The sequence below is a fragment of the Lepisma saccharinum genome, chromosome 23 (assembly GCF_977018435.1).
Source record: "Lepisma saccharinum chromosome 23, izLepSacc3.1, whole genome shotgun sequence".
NCBI classification, from domain to species: domain Eukaryota; kingdom Metazoa; phylum Arthropoda; class Insecta; order Zygentoma; family Lepismatidae; genus Lepisma; species Lepisma saccharinum.
In genome coordinates, this window is record NC_139251.1 from 30833390 (window position 1) to 30845627 (window position 12238).

The following is a 12238-nucleotide window of genomic DNA, read 5'->3' on the forward strand; positions in this document are numbered from 1 at the left end:
TAAGTAATCGCGACGATGAGGAGGATGCGTGATGATATAGATGAAGAGACACTCGTAAAGAATATCCTTGCCCAAACCTGGACTAGAACCCAGGAACTTTGGTGGCAAGGTCAAATGTCGATGACTTCAGAATCTTGGACATCTAGTCGGCTACACACACACACACAGAGAGAGAGAAATGCAATACAATTTATTAATCTTGAAGGACAGGCTGATACGTTCTGTTGTGTTCGTTTATTTAAATTCAATCATCTGCTTCAACACCTCCTACCCCCCCCCCCTACCCCCCAGTCGTTTGGGCATGTGTTTCGAGAAAAAGAAGCTTGACAACTCTTTTGAACGACTCTTCTCAGTGAGCGACCGCTCATGAGTCGACTTGCACAAATGAACGGCTTGAACCCATCACTACCCGTGACCCCTTGATATGAAGGCAGACATTTTATTGCTAGACTATCGGTGCTGGGAGCCCAATTTTAATCTTTCCAATTCTTAGCACTTAAGAAGTAGGTAGTTTGTTAACTCTTTGATTCTTTAACATCGTATTTCTCTCTCTCAAATATTTGTAACGATAAGGATAGATATAATTTTGAATCCAATGAGAGAACATCATGTCATTGTTGGTACTCAATTGAGGAACAAACAAACAGAAAAGAACATAACACTTCATTAGATTTTGAACATCGTCCTACTTAGACCAATTCATTTATCACGCCTGTTAGACCTATTCCGAAGTATAGTGATACGATTTATAGAGGCTAATAATTGTACACATTTAGCTGTATGTGCCAACAATCAAAGAACAATCTCACAGTCACTTAATACGTCCACCTACCAGACAGGCAGCAGATTTCATAGAAAGATTGGCGATTCATGCTGGCCAATTACTTAGTATCAAATAATCAGTGACCACTGTTATTCAGGTATATGTATATGCAGCTCCCCCCTCCCCCTCTTCATTTTAGAACACATCGTAATAAAAGTGCCTTGCGATCTAACCGAGCTAGAAAATTCAGTTGATCATTGTACTTAACTCAATGGAAGTTTTAGAATGGGGAAATGTAAATTTCTACTTTTTATGTTTTCTGTCGAAATGTGTTTACCATACTATAAAAATCTAAGGGGGCTACAAGGGGGGCTGATCGAGCTTTGGGGGAGAGATTTCAACCCCCCCCCCCCCCCCCCGTAGCGCTGTCCCTGCTCCAGATGGAAACTTTTCAGGCATGCACTTTTCAAACATGCTATGTACAAAACAAATCATAGCAAGAGAACTAACTAATTATTGGAGATATAAAATTGGTTTTGTCTTTTTTTGGAAAAGATTCTTATGGACATGAAACGTATACATTTTACCTCCCAATAATGAATGTTAAAGGAAGAAGAAGAAAACTGAAATTTTGCACAGAACTTTGTATTCGGCATGCCCCTGTGGCCTCCACAATAGACCAAAGTGAACGAAAAATATAGTATCTAGCAGTGGTATATTCCTACAACCACGCAAAATCCTGTTGAAAATAGGCAGATACTTCTTGAGGAAAAATATAACAATGTATAAGAAAAGCAGTGTTGCCATCTTACAGAAAAATTCTGAAATATCACTTCTAGCATCATTCTCATGGATGTTGGGGAAGCATGACAAAACCATTCTTCAAATCTTCAAAGACATGTTACCCATCCCCCATTTGTGGGGGGATGTTCACATCATGCCAGCCCAATGCAAACCATTGAGCCGCATTCTTTCAAAGCACAACATTAAGACGATCCACAAAACTGCCACCGAAAGTCAGAAGCTGACTTCGAAATACCAAAGACAACCTAGGACAGAAGACACCCGGGGTTTACCGCATCATCTGTTTCTGCGGTAAATCCTAGATTGGACAAACGAGGAGGACAATCAAACAACATTGCAAAGAACACGCCAGCTACATCAAGAATTTTCATCCAGAAAATTCAGGGTTAGCAGAACATTCCATGCAAGAGGGCCATAGAATTGACTTCACAACCACCAAGATCACAAGTCATCCAATTACTGGGACTGTATCATCAAAGAAGCAATAACCCTACACAGAGAAATGGAAAACCTCAACAGGACTAGAACTAGACCCAACCTGGTTAGCAATTGGGAGCGTGGACGTCTGAGATACGCCACCTGATTGGCCTGTCAGCTTCACCAGACCCCTCCCACACCAAATACACATAATCTTACCCTGACATATCTCTGCACTTCAATCCCTGAAGATGAGAGTGACATTAGCTCTTGAAAGCTCGGAACCCTATCTGGAAATTACCTGGTTGATTGCTCGAGAAAACCTCTTCATCAATATAAAAAATCAATATGTCCTATTAATTTCATAATTATTCTTGCACAACTAAATTCTTTCACAGAACTAAACAATTAAACATTTCATGAAATATACACAAAAAACGATGACTTTCTCCAAAAATGTAGGTTTAGCATGCAAATTAAGATATAAGAATTCAAAATGTAACTTGCATAAAAAAAAAATCAACAAAACTTTGAAATTGCATGCAGATGGCAGGAACAGAAATATATTTATCATAAAAAGAAAAAAAAAATAATCTGCTGATTGGCATTAGTCTCTATTACATTGACTATATTTTATTTCCCCAAGAAAACTATCACATTTGGCTATTCTTTTGAATCACGGATGTATGCATAGCCTTACACAATAATAACAATATTATCTGAATCTTACAAAGGCTTTATATTTGAGCTTTGCTACTAGGAACTTAGCAGAATGATTCAGTGGTTACTTTTCTGCAGACAAGCGTACAATGGTCAATTCACATACATCAATAGAAGTGCAATGTGCACTAAACTTTCCAAAAATATAACTATATCGACCATAATAATAGAGAAGTTAACACAACTCTTGATATGTTACAAATAGCTAATACACATTATACTTCAGGCTATCAATAGTGTTCTACAATTGCTACTCATTACTCAATGCAAGGATACAGTTTATATGATTGGCACCAGTTGTCTACTACCAGCATCCCACCTAAGCCTTTGTATGTACTTCTTCGGTCTGTTCTCTGTTTCTGGAATCCAGTATTTGTGAAAGTAGACTATTTTCTCTCGAGAGGAGAAGAAAAAATGTGAAATGGAGAAACGAGAGTTTAACAATTTCAGCACAGTTGCTGCACTTGTGTCAAGTTAAAATCATACTTCCCAGATGGTAGAATCATATTTTCAAATTTCAAAGTTATATTTCTGTAATTATGCATTGAGCACTGTTTATTTACTGAGAGGAAAAAAAAACTGCCAGAATGTCTTTTGTCACTCAAGACATTATATACCCTAGTACTTAAACACCACACCATGGTAATTACATATAGTATACGTAATTTCAGAACTGAAAAATTCCAAAATTTTTTGGTGAATAATAACATATATAATCAATCACTTCTTACATAAAAATAGACAAAATTGGTGTTTCTACACAGTGTATTTCTTTTTCACCTATCAATTTTGGTAACCGACTACTATTATTCACTAAGAGCCCTTTAATTTAGACAGACCAGAAATGGTGACCTTTCAATAAAGGGCAACTTTTAGCCAATAATATCCAAGCTGGATGATCCTACAATGGCAGCAAATTTAGCTTATTACGTCAAATATTCCAACAACACTTTACCCTTCCAATGCATGTGTATCCAATAACAAACTAAAAAGATTATTATACTAAATTTGTCATGCCTTGCTGACTTACAATATTGTAACATCCTACCAAAGTACCAGGGCTATTTTTACGTATGTTACAAAGCCAAAAATTTACACCTCAGTGTACGTACATGTTATTAATTGTCCATACACAGTCGATATATGAGCATTAGTATAATTATATAAATGCATGTTTTCAAAATAAAGAACTTCAAGCTATTTTGCTTTTCTTGATTTGTGTTTATTTTATTTCACTGGTCTGCCACTTTGGCTAATCATGAAGATGTGCATGAGTGATGAAGAGAGACTCAACTCACAAATAACACATGCAGTGGTACAGGAATGTACCCCTAGTACCTCTCAAATATTTATCAAACTCAACATGCTGCTCTTCAAAAAATATAATTTCCATTAGCTGCATAAAAAGCTTATTTTCCTTACAAACATAACCTTCCTTAGGCAGTAGCGTACGCAGGATTTCATCAAGGGGGGTGTTATTTCGAAAACTTGCTACAAATTCACATTACCATTGTTTTATTATACTTTAATTAATTAATTAATAATAAATTAATTAATAATTCTTATATAATTAATTAGTTTAATTACTACTAATAATTACTACTAATGTAGCTGCTATTTATGAAAGAAATAGAACAAAATTACATTTCTTTTGTTTCTTTGTTACAAAATAATTGTCTAATCAACGGTTATTTGTATATGATAAGTGAGACATTTTAAGTGTGAAGAAAATCCATAAAACAAGCAAATATATTAAATTTATTGAAATAATCGAAATATGAAACTCATTCAAGGAGTCGCGCTGGTCTAGTCTGACAACTTCGTGGGATATCCAGTTTCGATTCCCGGAATTGGTTGCAATTTATCCAGCCTTGTCTCCGCAACCAGCCTCATAGCAATGGGTACCTGAGAGCAACCCTGGGGGATGAAGGCTGCCGGAGCATGGTGCTGATCACATCACCTGCAAAATAGTTCGAGATCGAGAATCTTTGGGGCTCACCACACCACTACGTGTGCCTTCATGGCAGGATGCTATATGCAGGGAGGAATTTACATTACCTTTACCTATGGAACTCGCCCAGGATGATGATGAAGCAAATTCCACTGAGTCTATGTTTTCGTTGAAAATTAAGTTTATAGACATTCCAACACATTTATCACTTCTAGGTGATTCACAAAGCATTTCTTCAACATTATTTAATGATGTGGATGTAGACTCAGCATCACTTGAGAGTGCACAAGGGGATGTGAAATCAGTACCGGGAAGAACGTTTGCAATAAGGTCGGCACACTGCGACGAAGCAAGGAATTTTCACAATTCTCGCGAGAGCCACTGCGCGACTTATTGCAAAAAAAAATTGCAAAATTGAACTTTGCGGCCGATTAGATTGTGTTTGGAATGTGTTTTTCTTCATGCTGCATGGGAATAATAATTCAAATTATTATTATTATTATTATTATTATTATTATTACTGTCGCAGATCTTTGACTGATAAATTAGCCATTTTTAATTTTTTTCTACAGCATTTTGCATAATATTTCAAAAGTTCAAGGGGGGGGTTTAAACCCGGTAACCCCCCCCTTGCGTACGCCACTGTCCTTAGATAACGCATAACTTACACCACATGCCATCATTTAACTAAGTAATGAAGTCCAGTTTTGGCATGTACAGTGTGTTTTAAAAATCCTGCAGGATTCTAAAAAGCTTTAACTTTAAAGTAATATGTTTATTACAACGAAATATTGTTTTTTTACACAGGAAAATTTAAAATTTTGTTCTGCCCACACTGCTGAATGACATGTCTGCAAGTGATCATGCGATCACATGATTCCAAGATGGTGTCAATGCAGGAAAAGCTCACCCACACCTTGGCCCGCAAGGTCACCAGACCTTACGCCTTTCAATTCCTGTCTGTGGGGACATGTCAAGACCAAGGCGTATGCACAGAAACAGACAGATCTTGACGAACTGAAGTTCAAGATGCATCATGTAATTCACAACATTCCCGACGAGCACCATCAGAGTGCAATTCTTGGATTAAAACCAAGATTGCAAGAATGTTTGGACGTGAATGGTGCACAGCTGGAGATGAACCAAACCACATCAAACATTAATTTTAAAGTTTCCTCTGTGTAACAAACAATATTTCATTGTAATAAACCTATTACTTTAAAAGTTATAGGTGTTTAGAATCCTGCATGACTTTTAAAACACACTGTACTTTTTCCTCTGGCTTTCACCACATCATGTGGCTTCATTAGGAGATAAGACAAGAACAGTCAAAGTAAACATGGGGAGGTAAGTTGGGTCATCATTCGTCTCCAAGAAAGCTTAAGATTTACTTCAATGCATAAGGAAGTTTATGGAACTCAGGAGATCATATAAAATCACTACCACCACCACAGTCATATTCACTTTCCCTGGTTTCACTAATATTTTCCAAAGTGGGTAAAATGTTTTCATTGTCACTTTTTCAATAAAATCATCTTCAGCAACATCAGGTTCAGCAGCAATTTCACTACCTGGAAGGTTTCTATATGAATTTCCACAACAATTAGATCAAGGTAACAGTGGAAATGTAACCAAAGAATAATAATTAACAGAGATTTCAGGAAGACAATCCCTAAAATTTCATATAATATATATATCAAGACTACATACAGTCAAAATTACAATGTGAATATCACATATATACAGATGCTTCAAAATCAACGTCTGGAAAAACATTTTACTGTGATAATTCTGGAGAATTCAAAATTTTTCCTTTGCCATCGTATCTGTCCATTTACACTGCAGAAGCTTTTGCAATACGACAGGCATTGCTTTATGTACAAGAGAAGAAGTATTTAACGAGAAATTAACGAGATTGGGATATGATATCAACTTTATTTGGACACCTGGACATTATTTAATAGAAGGTAACAATATAGCAGATACTTTGGCAAAATATGCATCAAATCAAACAATCCAACGGCCGCTTTCAATAAAGTTTCCGTCCGTAATATTGGAATTCCACACTAAAAAAATACTATTTACTGACTGGCAAAGCTTGTGGACAATACTGGCACTCAATGCAGTAAGGCCTACTATTCTATACAAGAAAGAATTCCAAAGGAATGTTGGTTTAAACAGATTCAACTCTCCCGGAGTTCCCTCACAACTATAATGCGCTGCAGGTTAAATCACACTATCGCCGCAGCTCACCTTTACAAGAAGAATTTAGTGCAGTTTGTTTGTGCAATGAATATACTGCAACTCCGAACCACATTATATTTCAATGCAAACTTTATGAAACTTACAGAGAACCATTTTTACAGGAATTGTACAGGAGTGGACATCAAGTGCCACTGACACTGCCTTGTTTACTGACTTCACCTTCATCCTCGGTAATCTATATTCTTACAAAATATCTTAAGTCGAATATAATTCTGTAGAAGTGTAATAAAATTTGGTAACTATTTATTATGAAAGGAATAATTGTGAGTAAATATTATGTGCATACATGTATATAATACCAATTGATAAATTGTTAACTGGTGCATGGATTTTGTCCACAACCAATAAATATTTTATATATATATATATATATATATATATATATATATAAAAAACCTGTGGATCACTACTGCTGAAGCGTCAGTGACGATGGACATGCTTGCCCAAGTTTGGTATGAATTTGAGTACCGCTGCGATGTTCATGCTGGTGATGGAGGACATATTGAACACCTTTAGATATTCGTAAGTAAGTGTCAAAACTTTCAGAGTTGTACTACTACTACTTTCTTCAAATAAACCTGTTTGAAATACATATATTCTTTTTTAGTCAACCTGTATTTATGAAATTCCTGGTATATTTAAAACTAATGATAAAATGGCAGAATTTTGCACTAAATAGCAGGCTACTTATAAACATATCAGATAGGAAAGACATTAATACCATATTTCTTTGAAACCATCAAAGGCCAATTCAAGATAAGGTAATCATTGCTTCAGCCTTTGGAAGAAAAAAATCATCAGCACATAAACTTTATGTTTAAATGGTGCTTGATTGTCAATCTAAAATTGTCCATTTCAGTCACGGTCATTTACATTAATTATTATAAGAGCATATCAGGAACATGGTAACATCAAACTGAAGGATTTTTTTAGAGAGAGTGGGCAGGGGAAATATTCCTTGACCCCTCTCCATGGAAAAATGCCTTGCGTTGCTTGCCTCTGCATGGAAAAAATCCTCCAGTCGTCCTTATAGGTCATTGGGCTTCTTAGAACAGCTGTTCTTTTCAAATTTTGAAACGTTGTGCTAAAATCAAGCAAAAATGAAGCAAGTCTCATTAAGTATTCTTCAGTTTCATTAACATAGGCATGGGCATTGGGAGGGGAGGGGGTCGAACAGGTCGGTGGAACCCCCCCTAGAAATTGACATCGTTCATTTAAAGATTCAAGAAAGACGAAAGTTTGTTACTCTTATTGTTCAGAACAGAAACAAAGTTAATTTAGTTAGTATTCGAACAGAATAATCAAGGTGAAAATGCATTGGATCAAACCATTGAGTGAAAAATACGGAGCAAATGTTATATTCTACCATTTCATCCAAATGAGGTCACACAACAAACTTCATGAAAAATTCTCCCTAACATTTCTTGAACAAGGCGTGAGAAAGTTAATGTGAAAATGCATTTCAGATACTATCTGCGTCAAATGCAAAATAAATAATGGATAATGGTTGTCCTGGTTTTCACTCGTTTAGTGGATCGAGTCTCATTTATATAGGGTGCGTTCTGAAAGACTTAACGAAACGAACGCATTCAATGAAAATAACTGGGCTCGTGAATCTGGTGAAACCAGTTATTTTACAGACTTATGGGACACACTAGGCGAAAGCGCAGCTTATTGTTTAGAGAAAGTTTCCACATGGCATCCAGCGGAAGGAATGTCCATACGGCAAAAATAAACTGCCGTGGACACTCCTACTCATTTTCATCACATTCTAAGAACGGTTAAGGCATGCTTATCTTGTGCATGTTGCTTCATATTGCTATCTTTTAAAATTATAATATATTTTCCGAACTAGTGCAGTTTGAATCCATCAGCACGTGTGATGCCTGAAAGCAGCAGACAATTCTCACCAAACAAACCAACCTCCTGGCCCGTGGATTTGGTGAATCTCGTTCTTGCATGAAATGCGACTTTTGGGACAGCATAATGAAACTCACGAAATGCACGGAAGCACTTATGGGACAGCCAGTTACCATAACTCGTTAAACTTGTGCGACTTTCGGAACGAGCCCATAATGGGCCTGGGTGCTTAGTCTTGAACTGTCCACACGTTAAGGTCTAACGATTTCGTGAAGTTTTTGTCAAGAATGGCTAACGAATGCCATTTAGCATAGTCTCCACTCTTTGATAACGAGTGTGGTCATGGATGCACTAACGGAAAACGACTGGAATCCACTCAGAAGGCAGGCACCAACTGAGTTCATTCACGGCTGCAGCTTTTCAAGATGGACAATATCAGCTGTTGCGGAGGAAGGTTTTGAAGAAAAAAGAATTGCAAGCCCACTTCGTTTCAGTCGTATTTCAAGTAAGTACGTCATGTTAGAATGTTATTAATATTATTGTGTATGAACATTAAGGGCAATTGTAATAAATCTGAGGGAGAGTGAAATACGTATGTATTCTGAATTGTTGCTACGATGTACCTAAAGAATTGAATACTTCGTGCCATTTTCCTTTTTATTGTTGATTACATTGTTCAACATACTTTGTAAAAATTAGAGCTGCTATTTTTGCAACATTCCTTAACCCATCCGCTTACCATTTAAATGCCAATTTTTTTTTGCCATGAAATACCATTTAAATTTGGCTATCTCCCGTGAAGGTTGCACAGCAAGACAAGCTGTCAAATATTGTTTGAACTATCCAAGCAATTTATGTGAAAATTTGGCTAGAATTTACAATATAGAGAAAGTCTCCAATTTCGTTAATTTTCGGTATACTAACTAATTTTGGCCTCCTAATCATGAATCTGTTGTAAAAAACCGGGGGTCACGTCTGGAAATTGAACAAAAACACAAACCATTGACGTTAGCCCCAAAAACCATCCACGGGTAGCCCCACAAACCATTGACGTTAGCCCCAAAAACCATCCACGGGTAGCCCCACAAACCATTGACGTTAGCCCCACGAACCATTCACACGAGGTTAGGTTAGGCCTGTTAGGTTAGGTTCCATTAGCACTCATTTCACCACTAAATTCATCGAAAAAAATAGGGATCGTACTAGAATTGAACATCATAAATCATTTTCTTGTAAAACAACGGCGTAGTTGGACACAATGACAGGAGATTACATTTTTTTTCGTAAAACTACGGATATACACCTATATATAAAAAAAATTCAATCGGCTTTTTTTCAAATTTTCAGACGTGACCCCCGGTTTTTTTCAACAGATTCGTGATTAGGAGGTCAAAATTAGTTAGTTTACCGAAAATTAACAAAATTGGAGACTTTCTCTATATTGTAAATTCGCTCCGAAAATTTTATATATTGAAGTGGAAGTATAGTAATAAGTATGCACATATGCAGTTTACTTGAAAGATAATTAGAAACTCACCTAATAAATTTGATCACACACATCGTTGCATTCCATTTCCATTCCTCAACCTTTTATATTTTTCCTGCCACAGCCACCTCTTCCTCACTTTCTCTACATTCTTCAATTTCACTAACATAAAATGAACCCCCGTGTTCATCTCCCCTTCCAAAATCCACATTTTCCTTTTCATCGCTATCGAAAAGCAAATTTTCAATCGCAGAATCATCTACAACATTCGTATGCTTCTTCTTCTTCTTCTTCTTCTTCATGCCCCTTACCGCTTGTATGGTAGCAGTCTTGGGCAACGGTCTGAAAACATTGAGGGCTGGAAATTCGCGCACTAGTATAAACAGCACAATATTTTGTTCCACTTCACTTCACTGTCACTATAACACTGCAATGATGAGGGATGATATCAAAAGCGAAGTTCACACTGTCGAGCAAATCCATAGAGAATCCACATAATAGAGGGGGAAGGTGATGAAAGTAAAGAGGGCAAGGAGAGAGGAAATGGAACCTTTTTTCGAAGGAGTCTGTGAAAGAGTGCCTGACGTTGTGTATTCCATAGCGGGCATTGAAAAAATAAATGGGTGGGGGTTTGTTTATGTTCTCCACAGGTACAATTGGGAGAGGGAGTTTGGTGAATTCTTGCCAGATGATCGTTTGTGGTCACGTGTCCCGTTCTAAGGCGTAGGATACAAGTGATCACTTCACGAGGCATTTTTAGGTGATGAAACCAGGGTCGAATAAGGAGTTTATCGTTGAACCATTTATAAGTAGTGGTTTTTGCCACTGCGGCATGAGCCCAATTTTCCCACTGGGAATGAATTTTTTTTTGACCCGAGGTAAAAGATCAGTATAGGCAAGTCGGATAGGAGAGGGGGAAGGAACGTCCACAGCTGTTTTGGCATAAATATCCACTAGGTCTTGATAAGGATTAAGATTGCTATGCGCTTTGACATAAGTGAACTGTACTCGTTGGTCGTTGTGGTGGAGGTGAAAGTACTCCTGTAAAATTAAGGTGGGAAAGAGTTGCAAACGATAAGCTGCCTTACCACAACGAGCGATCGTAAATAATACACTGAGGGCATCTGTGAGAATTAAAGTTTGCGTGTAGTGTGCTTCACGAGCGTGGAGCAAAGCCTGATAAATGGCATATGCAACATGTTTGCAAGACGTAACAAATGAAGGTTTGTTTACATGAGAAATTACTGAATAAAACATGCTTGAAATGGTATGAAAAACTTAGCAGCACAAACATACACATCATAGATTTGAAAGATCATACAACCTCTGCCATCTATTGAATGAAAAAGGAACTACATGATGAAAATCGGGAACCCGTCGATTCGACGACTAGGTATGGGATGGTACAGAATGTCCAGTCAGGCCGTCGATTCGACGACTAGGTAAGCGGATGGTTAAGCTTGGCAATCGCGAAATAAAATACTACGGCAAAATACATTTTGATACACATGGGAAATGTATGCCAACATTCCACCCACGTCAATTAATTTTCTGCAACATTTTGTCCTGTTTTAACACATATGCAGGTGTAGTACAAAGCAGGCATTATTTTTTTAAAACTTGACTTTGTTTCATGACTTCGGGTATTTTTGGCCTTTGCAGACAGTTGTGATAATTATGATAACTCAGATAAGAAAAATGATAGAAAGCTGTGGTAAACAACATTGTTTTCAGTACATTTCTAGCATTATTTTACGTTCTGTGCATTTTTGCACCATCTCTAATGAAAATGGCTGAAATTTATGGCCAAAATTAATATTCAATTTTGAACAGAAATCAAAGTTGAGGATTTTTTTAGTAGGGAAGTAATATAATATAAGAGCTAAATTTTTTTTAGATAAATTATATGCATCCAAAGTTTTGGCATTTTTTTAAAAAAAATTCAGCCCCTATATCTCTGGTTGGTTGTTGT